Genomic DNA, 14,522 nt, shown 5'->3' on the forward strand with positions numbered 1-14,522 from the left:
AGGTGAAAACACAAACTGAAATCTGGTCCAATTGATCATCCTAGATAATGAGCTACATTTTGCTTTCCCTTTTTTGGTAAAGGTCTTAGTGATTGAGTCAATACGGTGTGGATTTTTATGACAATAACCAATCATTTCCAATCATTTCAAAGAGAAAAAAACTCAGGGAAATTTAAAGTCAGTCACAGTTTTCAAATATAGGGAACTGTAGGCAATAGAAATTATGCACCTTCTGATTTTGTGCATTGTCTATATGGGTAGTAGTGTGTACATCTACACTTCAAATTTACACACATATGTACCCTGAATCATATAGACTCTGAATCACTTCAAGAACTACTTACGTTAGTTAGGTGACATCCTCCCATTTGCTGAGATATTCAACATTACATAGTATTCAAGGTGAAGGTAAGTAAAGCATATTTTAGATTCGAAATTCATATTTACTTAAAAGTTGCAAGGTCCCAAATAACACTTGTTTTGTTTTCTCCTCTTTCTACACTTCAAAACTAATTGCCCCAGTCTCTGTTTTCACTCAGACCCTGCAGAAGACTTCAAAAGATACCAAGTTGTATGTGAAGTAGGTTTTTCTCAACTCCTCTGCTGTTAGTCACTTTGACATAAAACATGGGGAAAAGATTTAGGTGACTGAATTGCCCAGGACTTTTTAGTGTCTTTATATAAAAGTAATGAAGATCTGATGCCCCGTTTCTTGACTTGTTTCAATTAAATCAACATGATGGAGAGTTAGAAAAGTTAATACTATTTCCCCTTTAACTTTTAATCATATTGGTAGATTTTTTTTTTTCTTTTGGTCTGCCCTCATTTTAATGAGAATGAGATTTCCCTTAGAAATGTATAGCTTGCCTTTAGGTCAAGGTAAGTGTTTGCTGGTTGCTAGTTAATTGATCCATGGTAGAGATAAGAACATCCCTGGAAGCTAGGCTGCTTCAGTAGCCAGCATACAATTTAGCACTTTTTTTGGATGGTGATTTCATGAATGGTTTTTGACTTTTCTTTCTCTGTGGCCCATAGCTTACTGTGGTGGGTTTGTTGGATTTACTATAAAGATTCTCTTTGCACCCTGTGGGTTGGGTTAAGAATCAGGGTTTATGCATTTACTTGTACTGTTGCATTGTTTATACAGCTTTGGTTTAGTTTTGATCTTTTTTTTTCTTTTTCTTTTTCTTTCTTTCTTTTTTTTTTTTTTTTTTTTTTTTTGCCTTTGAGGCTCTTCCACAGTGTCAGCTGCTGACTGATAGTAGGAAAACGGCCTCGTGGTGTGAATGAAAGGGACCTAGCGGTTGGTAAACAGAGATAAGGAATAAATAGAGCACAGGCAAAAGGAGATAGTTCTGTGGGGGCCCAGATTGCTGCCAGTCTGTTCAAGGGAGATGCAGAGCCTGTCCTTTTCCCAGATTAAATTAGTGTGCGAAATCTCCAGTGACCTCCTCCCCTTCTCCCCATACTCTTTAGCCAAGCTGAACAGCCTCTGCTGTAAAGTATTCATTTTATCCAGGGACAAGCTGGACAATAGAACTCTCCCTGATACTTATGGACAGCTGTCGTCATTCATAGTGCTCCCAGTATTTCATTTTTCATAGGAGTTAAAAGGGTTTTTACCTTGTAACTGAAAGAGGGCATAAATGCAACTTTGCCAGTTCTGGGGCTGCTGGGGCAGGGGGTGGGACTGGGGTGGGGGCGACTTTAGAGTAAGGAGAAGCTGCTAAGGAAAGCAATTCTTTTTTGTCTTGTTAATATGATTAAACTAAGACAGAAATTAAATTCCAAATCTAGGTTCCTTATAAACAGAAACTACCTCTGATTCTGAAAGTTTCCTAAAATTAAGGTCAGCAGTGCAAGCTAGATAATTCATCTCTGCCTGCACTACCCTTGTTTTGGCTAAATATGCATGCATTTTATTACCTGCGTATAACCACCCGTAAATAGTAAGCCTGTAAGATACCTCGGTAGTCCCATATTTTTTTTTCTTTTTTTAGTGATTTACTGCAAATATATTCAGCATTTGACTGATTAAATAGACCTTCGGCAACCTTGAGGGTCACTGTGTAGAGTATGTACATAGAAAATGCATCAGCCCATTGTACCCTGGCAGCTAATGAGATTGGTCGTTAAGTAAATGACACAAAGCCTACAAAAAAAGCTTAGCAGCTCACTAGAGTATCACAGAGTGTCCCTGCACACCACACAACGACACAAACACTGGACTAACCTAGCCCACCCCTGCTTTATTCTACATCACTGCTTCCCTGATGTCAGCGTGAGAGGCAGAACAAAGGCTAGGAGGCACGGGTAAGTCAGTCTGGCAATTAAGCCCTAGGGAGAAAGTAGAACAAATCTTAGCCTAACCGTGGGGCTGAAAGTCTGATTCTCGACAAGTAGGTCAGAATGAAGGGATTTTGCTATCACTTCTGGAAATGCTGCTTCAGTGATCAATGCTCTTATGTTGTTGTTATTGTTGTCTTGTTTTGATGTTTCATAAAAGTTTTTGAATTTCAAAAGTGAAGTGTACCCCAAAATGTAAGTGAACTTGAATTTGATATGGTAGGCTATTTGTTGGAGAAATGGTGCTTTCACAAATGACGACCATTCAGGTGTGGGTTCAGGTTTGAGAAACTTTCAAAAGCATGAGGCAACTTTGATTTTAGTTGTCCTACTGCTTTTAAAAGATAATGGAAACCTTGGGCTGGAGTGTGTTCAGTGAGGTTCATTCTTGTCAATGTAAAATTGTCCCATCTGCTAAGGTATATTTAATATCATATGTGGGATAACCATTTCCTTGATCAGTATCTTAAAAATCAATCAATCAAATGCAATAAAACAAGAAAATAAAAGCTTCTCTGTTCTTCGTGTATCCTATCTCCCTTGGATCTGCAAATAAAATAATTGCTGCGAATTTGTAATATTGAATAGGATTAGTGGTTATTTGCTTGCTGTACTTGGGGGAAAAAATCAAAGCTCTCTGACACTGAGCAGCATTGGCTTACTGTGTCCCTTGGAAAAATGCATTTGCAGTATTGAAGTATAACATTGCAGGATCCTTTTAGAGAAATATGGCAACAGGAAGTTGCCAGAAAGTCTTATTTGCCTTGCTGAAATGTCTGTCTGCCTTAGACTTGTGTACTCAGAGGATGTTTAGTTCAAGAGAGGATGATATTGTTACAAGACATTCAGGTAAATTAAATATTTTATTCTAAGAACTGTTCAGCTTAGCGGATAGTCAGTGATTTAATAAACTCTGACAATCTCATTGAAAATGTTTGAAAAAGTACTGTTAACATAAGTGTGGTGTTTTAAAATAGATGGGTTCATAAAATCAGTGTCAGGATTGAATTTTTAAAAATCACTGTTATTTAGTATTAGAATGGCATGTCATAATCATCTGTTCATAAATTAAAACTCTCCATGTTATGTAGAAATCAGTTTGCTAACTTGCATTACTTGCCCTGGAACATTTTTATTTATATAAGAATATAGAAATTTTATGATACAGAATAAATCACTTATTAATAGTATTCATGAGAGATTCATAATAGAGTTTATATTATAGCATGGGTGACCAGAGGTCATATACTTCTTCCTTTTTTTAAATTTTTTTTTGGCCTCAAAGTACTTTTCCTCTTCTAAATGTGTTCCCAATATTCATTTTATTTATATAATTCATTTAAGGCTTTATGTGTATTGCATATAACATACATTATGTATTACAAACTCTATTATTTTCATAGTAACCAGAATTGACAAGGAAATCAATTCTGTGAAGAGAGAGTTATTAATAGTGTCTTGGTAATGTCAAGTGAAATATATATGGGGAAGATATGCTATGATTTTACTAAAGTAAGAATTTTCCAATATGTAATCTAATCAATATGGTAGAAATCATGGGAAAAGCAAGCTATATGAAAATGGCCACAGTGGCTACCCACCAATTTTAGTTTCCAGTAGAGTTCTGCAACTCTACTGGAGTATAATGCCTGAAAGAGTAGTTTACTCTTTCAGGCATTATACATATATTAGGGTGGTGGTGTTGTTTTTTTTCCTGTTATAAAGATTTAAAATCTGAATCTCATGGGTTATAATCTATTTTTCTGTGCTTGCTAACATTCATCCTATTAATACAGGAGTGAATTGTTCAGAAAATACACAATCCTTCTGGATTGCTATAAATATTTTGCCCCTCTCCTCAGCAGCATGGCAAAGGATGAGCAAACTTGACTGAAGTCTGGGTAGTTGCATCACTGGGGATAAAACTGAGTGGAATTACTGTAACAGAAATGTAATTGTCATTCTTTAGGACAAAATAGGTCTGTGTGTGTGGTAATTAAGATAAGAGGGCACAGATCATTCCTTTTGGCTTATGTGAACTTGTTTGTACAAACATTGTTCTTGAATTTGAGAGATTTTTAAAAATGTTCACTATGGAAATACACTAAGAAAATGGTTTTAGCTGCTTTATAACTTTTTTCTTTAAGGAAATTTGAGGAGCTTAATTTCTGTTGACAGAAGGAACTTTAATTTAGGTTCATTTATTTGACAAGTATTATTAAAACTACATGGTTCAAAGGATTGTACTCGGGACTATAAGGAATATGGGGACCTCATTCTCACCCCTGAGGATCCATGATATAAGAACTGTAAAGCATTTCCTAGAGAAGAAGTCATGTGTGCTATATAGGTGACACAAAGTAACAAGAGAATCTCTGACACCCCCTTCTCAGGTGCATGTGTTTGAGACCTGATTTTTCCATTTACTAAATCCATAGCCCTGGATAAGTTACTTAATTTTTCTGGGCCTTGGTTTCCTGGTCTGTTAGATGGGGGCCAAGCTAGATAAATCTTGACTCATGACTCATGTGAGAATTAAATAAGATAATATACCTAAAGCCCTTGGTATATGGTAGGTGTTCAAAGAGTGTTTGTCTTCTAACTTTCACGTGGAGTTTGTGACAGTAAGTGGACATGTCAGTATCATGTTACACATTCCCGACCACCCGCTTCCATCAATACAGAACTCTCTTATGTTTTCCCTTCCAGAGCCTTAAATTTGTGAGATTCCTTGAAGGATTTGAAAATTCCATTTTACATGGCTGAGTGCTCATATCCAGTCTAAGGTAACAAGTTAAATATACTAAGTATACATTAAGTATTTATGGTTAAATTGGCTTATTATGCATAGCTTTATTAATGGCAATCCAGAGTATACATTAGAATTTCATGACATTTCAACTTTAACTTTCTGTAAACAGAAATACTAAATTTTACTCTATTTCAAAATGGAATATCTATAAGTATTAAATTATAGCAAAGGTCTTCATGTAGTAAGGTTATTGGGTGTACTCCTCATTTCTTTCGTATTTTTAATATTAATATCTTTATTTTTTGCCCCTTTAGGATTCATTTCATAAGTTTTGGCTTAGTTGGTTTCTCTTAGTTGGTACTTTGGATGTGATTTAAAAAAAGAAAAAAAATTCCCTCTTCTAGGACATTATGATTGAAAAATATTTTATCACCTACATAAAGAAACTTGAACATGTTTATTACTGAATGCTTTAAAATTCCATTTCAGTGAACTCTAAGAGACACTTGGATTTCTTTATAAGTATTTGAATATTTTTTGACAAGTTTTGCATCAAATTTATAAGCTTCTGGGCAAGAATTACTGCTTTTTCAGTTTAATTCTTCAGATTACAATTGTAGGAATATTTGTTCTGACAGGATTTGATCTGCATATTTAAGTTGGACCTTTGAGAGAATTTCGAAGCTGGGGAGAATTTCTGATCTTATAAATCTTGTAACCACAAGTAAATTGTGTTAACTCACAAAACTGTCAATACCTTCAAAGTCTTATTAGTAACTTATTTATACTATTAAGTAGGGTCATCTATAACATATAATAGCAGTTTAGATCAGAACGTTTTAATTTACTTGATTTATATAGTATAAATAAGAAGGACCCAGAGATAGCTGCACAAATACATATTCTCTAAATACTCCTAACATTTTATTTGTTGGTTTGTCGTGGTTAAATCGGTGAATTGATATATTATCTTAAGGAAGAGTTATACTTGATAATTCCATGAAAAACATTTACATTACAATATCATTAAAAAATAAGTACACAAATTTCTGTGATACATTTTCCCACCTTGTCTAAAATTTAAAAGTTTAATTTCATTTCCTCAATTTAGAATTTTCCCTCATGAAGGAGAAATATGACTAAAGGTCAGTGTGCAAGTCTTATCTTTTTTTTTTTTTTTTTTTTTTTTTTTTGCAAATGTATCCTATGTGTGTCCAATTTCTATATGAGTGAATTCAAGCTTGGCATGAAACAAAACTTAGTTATCATTACTTATTATGCAAAACAAGACAGAAATGAAATAGTTAATTATTTCAATAGAATAAATAATATTTTCATTCCTAAAATATAGATTAAAGCAAATCAGAAAACAAAAAAATGAAAAATTTTGTTATTGAAAACCTAATTTGTAAAAAATACAATAAGCTAGAAAGATGCATCCACTGTTTGCTCTTTTGTTTCTATAGTATATTTGGTATGAATTTGAATGAAGGTATTTACCTCTTTTAAATTTTCTTCTTTCAAATATCAAACAATGGCAGGAATTAGTCTAAACATTTCTATTCTGAAGGGTGAAAAGGAGGTGAGAAAGAAATATGCTCATGAAGAAAATGAAATCAAGGAAAGATTGAGGCTGACAATATGACTACTTTAGAAAGGGGGTAAAAATGAGAGTATACAACCTATTATGTGTACAGCCCTTGATCTTTTTTGTGTGTGTGAAAGATACCAGTGTCTACCAAAAGGGTTAAAGAAAATGCATTCTGTTGCATCTGCTTACTAAATCCCTTACTTTAGTAGAAATTCAAATTTTGTAAAGATTATTCGTTTTATTGATGCATATAATTATAATCACAAGCCATCTGCTGATTTGGCAGGCATGGTTAAAATTCTCTAACTCTCATAACCTTTCAAGTACAGTGCCCTTGGGACTCTATTTCACTTTTATATTTTGGAAAACATGTAGGGACAAATAAGGGCGGTCATCTGCAGAATGTCAGACCTGAGGAAATGAAAGAGTGGAGACCGGGGTTGCTGCTTTGGTTATTTTTAATGGTAGAGCAAGTTATTTATTTTTTCTTTTTTCTATTTTTGCTTCTGACTTCATGAAGGATTATCCTAGATTCTATGATGTATTTGGGATTTTTTTTTTTTCCGAGGGATTAAAGCTCTATTATTTTCCTCCTGAAACGCAGGTTCCAAGTCTAAATGAAACAAAGAAATAAAAAACCTGTCTAAATACTGCCTACATTGGTTTTCACAGGTCAGTTAAATATATTCCACTTGGACTTTTTTGAACTAATAGAATATTCCACCAGCTCCATCTTTCTTAAATATTCACGTTGAACTGAATAACCTTCCAGGCATAGATTTCAGATCAGAAAACAGTTTGCACATTTTGACGCCAACTTTTTGTTTTAAAGGTCAAATTTTCAAGTGTTTGTTGTTGTTTTTTGTTGTTATTTGTATGAAATCATGTACTGACCAGCTTTCCCATGGCAGGTATCTTCTTGGGGTCCAACTTTGCTTCCATAAATATTTGAGGTTTGGTTATATTCCATACCTGATTCACTTACTTCTTTGGGACTCTTTCTTCTGTAATCAAACTTTATCAACCAGAGGATTCCAAGGGCCAGGATTTGCAGACTAGAGTTGATAAGTAGGCTATATCACAGCAAACTGCAAGTGAGGTAAGGAGAATTTGAAAAAGCCATAGGATCCCAGACCTTGGCTCTGTCAAATAATGGAAATGTGCACATATACCTCTGCTGCCTCATTCACACACACACACACACACACACATACACACACACCACTCATAGTTAAATATTAAATAGTTGAAGGATTCTGACTTGACTTGGGCAAAATCATTGACCCAAGAACTATTTCTTAAAGTTTGGCAAATAAAAATAAAATTTTAAATAAAGAACTTTTGGTACAAACATTGTACATATGGATCTTTCCCATAAAAATGAGACTATGTTTGACAATAGTAATAATAATAACTCTTAATATTTACCAGGCGCTTACACTGAGCTACCCATGGTGTTAAGTTCTTTTTAGGTATTATATAATTCAATACTCATAACATTTCCACTCGAGTCTCCTTTTTTGCAGGTGAAGCAACTGAAACCGAGACAGTAAGATATTTTTCCTTAGGTCACCAGCAGGATTGAGACTTGAGCCCCAAATCTAACTGTTCTCTAAATCCATGTACTCCATATGTCCCTATGCAGAATGGTATCTGGGCACAATGTAGGTGAAAAAACAAAACACAGAAAAAAAATCAGTGTCAGCAACATTGTGTCAAATGACACTGGGTCTCAAGTTTGTCTGGTTTTCACTCATAGTTAAATATCATTAAGAGGTAGAATGATTCAGACTTGACAAGTTGCTTTATTTTCCTTATTGATAACATCTGTCATATTAAGGGCTATGCTGGGTGAGCACTACTGTTCTTTTCACTCCCCATATTCTGTAACTCTATGAACTTTTTATAATGAAAACATCCCATCAGTTTGAAAAATAATTCAGAGACAGCATAAGTCCTTACTATACCTCTCTGAGACGCACGTATTTGCTATGCCAATTAACCCTGATATCAGAAGTAGCCTGTGCAAAGAACCGAATGAACCTTAGCTCTGCTGCTAAACATTGGATCAAAAGTGAAACATTTGGCCCAACAGCCAGAAATCTTAGCTTACAGAATCTGTGAGCATCAACAGAGATACTTAAAAATGTCTGATAATTGAATTTTTCCTCTGAGTAGTTTGGTGTCAAGCAGAAGACACGCATTTTTCTATTATAATAATACGATAGCACTGACATGGTGTCAACCACTCTTCTAAGTACTTTTCGTCTACGAATTCTTTTAATTCACACAACAGCCCCAACCGGAGCAACAGCTTATGGGGTACAGGGAAGGGCTGTTACCAGTCCCTTTTCATACATGAGAAGACTGTGCCATGGGAAGGCGGGATGTGCTGCAAGGTCAGAGCTGTGCCTGACCCACGGCCTCAGGCAGGGCAGACTGACGGCTGCACATTTGACCTCCGTGACTTCAGTCTGTGGGCTTGTTAAGATTTTGTCTTGCTTAAAAAAATATTTGGAAACATAGATTACAGTTTGCAGATATGTTTAGATACATTGTTGAATTTATTTTTGCATTTTAGATCTTAATTAAGCAGTCACTGTTACAATACTCATAAGGTTTCCTTACATTACTATAGAAGATTAACTTAGAAGCATTTTTGAATCTTTTGCAAATACCATGTTGAAAATACAGTACTAACTAAAATGCATCAAGTTAATGAGATTTAACAAAAATCCTTTAGAAGACAAATTCTATTTAAAATCATTTCATTTTCCTCAGAATCTAGCAGAGAAGCTTTGAACATTTGAACACATGAGTGATTGTTAAAAGAAAGAGAGAATATAAGAATGAAGAGTTTTAGTTACCCTAGAACCCTTCATAATTAGACACCACGTCAAATTCATAAGAGATTAAAATATTTTATTCCAATCATACCTCCATAGCTCAGTGGGTTAAGTATCCGATCCTTGATCTCAGCCCAGGTCTCGATCTCGTGATCCTGAATTCAAGCCCCATGTTAGGCTCCATCATGAGTGTGGAGCCTATTTAAAAAATTTATGGGTAAATAAATAGATAAAGAAAATATTTCACTCCAGCCAAATATGATTTTTGGATATTGCTTGTATTTTACATGTACTAAATTTTCCAAGAGAGTCAAGTAAAAAAATGTAAATATCAGTACTAAAAAATTGTGAACAGGTTATGTAGGCCTGTGTACCACCATGACCTATGCAAAGATAGAATAGGCTGTGGACACATGCAATTCCACTCTGCCTCTCAACCTTAATGTATATGGGGACAGAGCATCTCATCAGGCATTGTCAATTCTATTTCTTCTCTGAAAGTTAGTTATGGCCTGAAGAACAGAAAGACCACCTTTACCTAGAGATAACATCAGGGAAAATTTCAAGGAAGAAAGTCTTGAATCTATCCATTGAAAATAAAACTACAAGAATCTACTGTTTTCCAGCAACTGTGTCAAGCAGTGTAGACACAACCATAAACATTGTGAAAGCTCACACCACTGTAGGTGATACAGCTAACTGTTATTCAGAATACAGTGGGACCTGTGCTATCCAAGAGGCAAGCCCAGGACACAGATTTGAAAACTGGTGTCAAGTCATCTGACTTGGATTACAGTATGGGTGGTTAACCCAGATAAGAGATTCCGAAGGAAGAAGTTATTTGAGGAAAAGATGATGTACACATTGAATGAAAGACAAGCAGGTGGTAATGTTGGCTATAAGGTCAGTGAATCAAGAAATTCAAGAGTGAGACTTGGTTGGGAAGGATGTGGTTTCCAAGGAGAATAAAGTGAGAAAAGGACCAAAATTAGGAACCCCAGGAATATAAAGGGAAAAAGAAGGAGAACCAATGATAAAGGAACTTAGACAATGCTAAGAAATCCAGGAGTGTCAGACAAAACCAAGAGAGAAACAGTTTCTTAAGGAAAGACTCAGCACTAGTGCTAATTACTCAGAACACAGACTGAAAATTCACCCCAAGACATGCCAAATAGGAGGTCATTGGTCATCTTAGCTGAGAAACTTCAGTGGAATAAGGGGTTGGAAGCCAGATGGCCATGGGTTGTGTAGGGAAGGGGAAGTGAGAACAAAATGTCTCTGGGGATTTTAAGAAGTTTGACTCTGAAGAATAGATATAGCACTATATGTGTATATATTAAATAGAAGGAGCCAGAAGAGATAAGAACACTGAAAAGTTTGAAGATATGGAAAGCAAACCAGCTAGATGAAGTAGGAACAAAATATAATACAGCCCAATGGAGAACCCACCCTGAGAAGGAAGGAGAAAGCCTCTTCCTCTAAAACCAGAGAAAAAGGGAGTGGAGACAGAAATATATTTGTTAAGTATAGAGATGAAAGTCCAAGACCATTCAGAGTTGATAGCCTCAACACTCCCTGTAAAATCAGGCAACAAATTCAGTACCAGCTCTGTGTAAAATGGGTTTAGACTGCAAGTGCCTTGAACATGCTAGTTTTTATTATTACGTTCACATGATATTATTAAAAACAAGGCTTTTACCTAACTCCTCGACATTATTAATGGTTGATATTGGCATAGAAACTCAGATTAATGGGAACCAGAAAAGCTAGGGACTCTCATCTGCAACTGGAACTGCTTTTAAATTAGGAAAGGCAAAGGGGCAATGGAGTTGCCCCTTTCCTCTGGAGTCAGGAGCAGGAAGGGGTGAGGAGTGGAGGATTGAGATTGACTTCGTTCCATGCAGAACAGTGTCAGACGTGTTGGGAGCAATGAGTGTGGCTTGTAACAGGCAGTAAATATATTTCTGCTCTCCATATCTCTTCTTTTGGTATTTTATCCTTCTATTTTCCTGGAGATAGAACTTCCAACTGTTATCTTTCTTGCTTTTACTACTTCTTTCCCAGACAAGGCCCCCCTTTTCATACCCAGATGACTGCCTTGGCCTAGAAACTGATTTTCTTCCTCTGACCCCTCTGCTCTGTCATTTAAGGACGTCCCATCACACTTAAAATGCAGACTCCTTACTGTAGTCTGTATGGCTCCATCTGTTTTATGAAACAGTTTTATTGAGATATAATCCACATACCATACAATTTACCCACTTGAACTGTAAAGTTCAGTGGTCTTCAGTACACTCACAGTTATGCATCCATCACTATGACCAGTTTTAAAACACTTTGCTTCCCCAAAGAAACCCTGCACCTCTTAGCCATCAGCCTACAACCAACCCTCCCTCCACCCCAAACTCTAGGCAACTGTTAATCTACTTCATGTATCTGTAGCTATGCTTATTCTGGAAATTTTGTGAAAATGGAATCATACAACATGCGGTCTTCTGTGACTGGTCTCTTTCACTTAGCATGTCTTCAAGGCTTACTTGTCTTTCAGCACATATTAATAATCCATTCTTTATTATTGCTGGGTAATATTCCCTTGATTGGATATACTACATTTTATCCACTCATTAGTTTATGGACATTTGATGGTGTTTCTGCCTTTCCACTAATATGAATAATGCTGCTATAAACATTCATGTCCACTTTTCTCTGGACATATGTTTTCTCTTCTCTTATATATGTATGTAGGAGTCGAATTGCTGGATTATATGGTGCCTTGGAAAAGACTATGCAATAAAATGGCATTCCCACCCACAGTTTATGAAGGTCTGAGATTCCTTCGCATCCTCACCGATACTTGTTACTGTCTGTCTTTTTCATTATAGCTGTCCTACCGGGTATAAAATGTTATCTCATTGTGGTTTCGATTTGCATCTCCCTAGTGACTAATAATATTGAACATCTTTTCATGTGCTTATTGTCCATTTGTATGTCTTTTTTGAAGATGTATCTATTCAAGTCATTTGCCCATTTTTAATTGAGTGATTTTTCTATTGAGTTGCAATTGTTCTTCACATATTCTAGATGTGAGGGCTCTTTTTCACCCCAGGCACATGGTTTCTCTACTGTTTTTCAAATGAATAAAGATAATTCCTACTTCAATCTGAAATACTCCCTATCTACCAGCCTACCTTGTTTTCTAATAGCACTTATCACTGCTTTAGATTGCAATTGTATATTTGCTGTTTCCTTGGCTTTTGGTTTGGTTCCCACACTGGAATACAGTTTTTGCTGTCTATCCCTGCTTCTCTATTCCCTGTCTCATGATGATGAGAGACTGTTGTGATTAAACACATATACCTTGGAGCTAGAATTCAATTTCCAGTGTGGCTTCTCACTAGCTTCGTGACTCTGGGCAAGTACTTAACTTCTCTGTTTTAATCCCCTCATTTGAAAGATGGGAATAATAAATAATCCCTTATCCATATAGTTGTTGTGTAAATTGAGTTAATATCTAATATGTATAAAACATTTATAACAGTATCTATGACAAAGAAATAATTGAATTTTAAAAAGTGACAAATATTTTTTTGACTGAGTACTTAATGAATTTTCCTTCTAACTGCATATTCTCTTGAAGAAAAGGGCTCATTTGGGGCACCTGGGTGGCTCAGTGGGTTAAGCCACTGCCTTCGGCTCAGGTCATGATCTCAGGGTCCTGGGATCAAGCCCCGCATCGGGCTCTCTGCTCAGCAGGGAGCCTGCTTCCTCCTCTCTCTCTCTCTCTCTGCCTGCCTCTCTGCCTGCTTGTGATCTTTCTCTGTCAAATAAATAAATAAAAGCTTTAAAAAAAAAAAAAAGAAAAGAAAAGGGCTCGTTTAACATCTCAAGGTTTAATCAGTCTCATCAAGCCGAGTCCTCACCATGACCACACAGGGTTATGAAGTTTGGTTATGAAGTTTTCAGAGGGTTTTGTGTAAGGAGCGATCTCTTTTTGGATCTTTTGGATCGTGGAATTTTGCAGAATTTCTACTCTGTGCCTTCCTATGTGTGACATCTCATGGGGTCCTAACAGCTCTAGAGGAAGATTCTGTTTTTTCACCTTTTTATAGGTGAAGAACCTGAAGATTAGGGAAGTCACATAGTTCTGAGATCGAGAACTAGCCGATGTCACAGTTAGGATCCCAACTCGCATTGGTGATAACTCAGTGACAAAGTATGGCACTCCCTGAATCTGCTGCCCTGGGCCAGTGCTCAGGGTCTCCTGTCATCCATGAAGCATTTCCTGGGTCATTTATCACTGTCTTCCCTACATACTGGCTTTACGATTTTTTAAAAACATATACAATTTCAGTGTCTCCATTATCTTAGCAATTGTTACTGATTTTCTGAATATTCTGTGCAGCCTATATCCAGTCTAAATGTAGCACAAAAGTTTATATTTCCTTGACTCTGCTCTTTTGTTGTGGATTTTTCTATGATTTGCTCAAAGAAAGACATAGAGTTGTCCAACGTCACACTGCCACTCTAACGAGTGCTACATAGCAGGAAAAACGTTGGCATCAGACATGATTTTGGCACGAGTTCTTACTAGCCAGTGTGACCTAAGTTTGCTCAACTTCAATTGGGAATAACAATAATGTCAACATCCTTAGGTTGTTGTCAGGTTTAAAAAAGATAACAGAAATATAAGATGCCTGGTCTGGTGGCTGAGTCAGTGTTGATGCACACACTAATGGCAGCAACAGCTGAAAGCCTCATCTGATTTTATTTTTACCTTTTCCCACCTAAATTTACTTCACTCAAAGCATTGTCTACTACTTTCTCTCCTCCCTACGTCCACTATCTAATTTGAGAGAAGTATGCCTCGTACAACATTCATGTATATTTTCATGATAAATACTATGTTTCTTGTATTATCTTGTAATTTTATTTTATATTTTCAAGAACTGCTCCATTTAGTCTTTTTCAGCATTTGTTATGTGCCACT

The 14,522-nt window shown here is 36.1% G+C and overlaps 1 protein-coding gene across 8 annotated transcripts in view; it reads left to right on the forward strand.

The window, feature by feature from the left end:
* Positions 1 to 14,522, forward strand: part of ST18 (ST18 C2H2C-type zinc finger transcription factor) — a 336,134-nt gene that overhangs the window by 201,632 nt on the left and 119,980 nt on the right. For 5 of the 8 annotated variants that reach the window (XM_082720103.1, XM_082720102.1, XM_082720101.1 and 2 more), the window contains one exon: positions 5,056 to 5,132. The exons of the other annotated variants lie outside the window; for them this stretch is intronic. The gene's annotated coding sequence lies outside the window, so the exon portion shown is untranslated. The remainder of the gene's footprint in view (positions 1 to 5,055; positions 5,133 to 14,522) is intronic. 8 annotated transcript variants of the gene reach the window in all.

The sequence above is a fragment of the Mustela nivalis genome (genome assembly GCF_964662115.1).
Source record: "Mustela nivalis genome assembly, chromosome: 2".
Taxonomy (NCBI): domain Eukaryota; kingdom Metazoa; phylum Chordata; class Mammalia; order Carnivora; family Mustelidae; genus Mustela; species Mustela nivalis.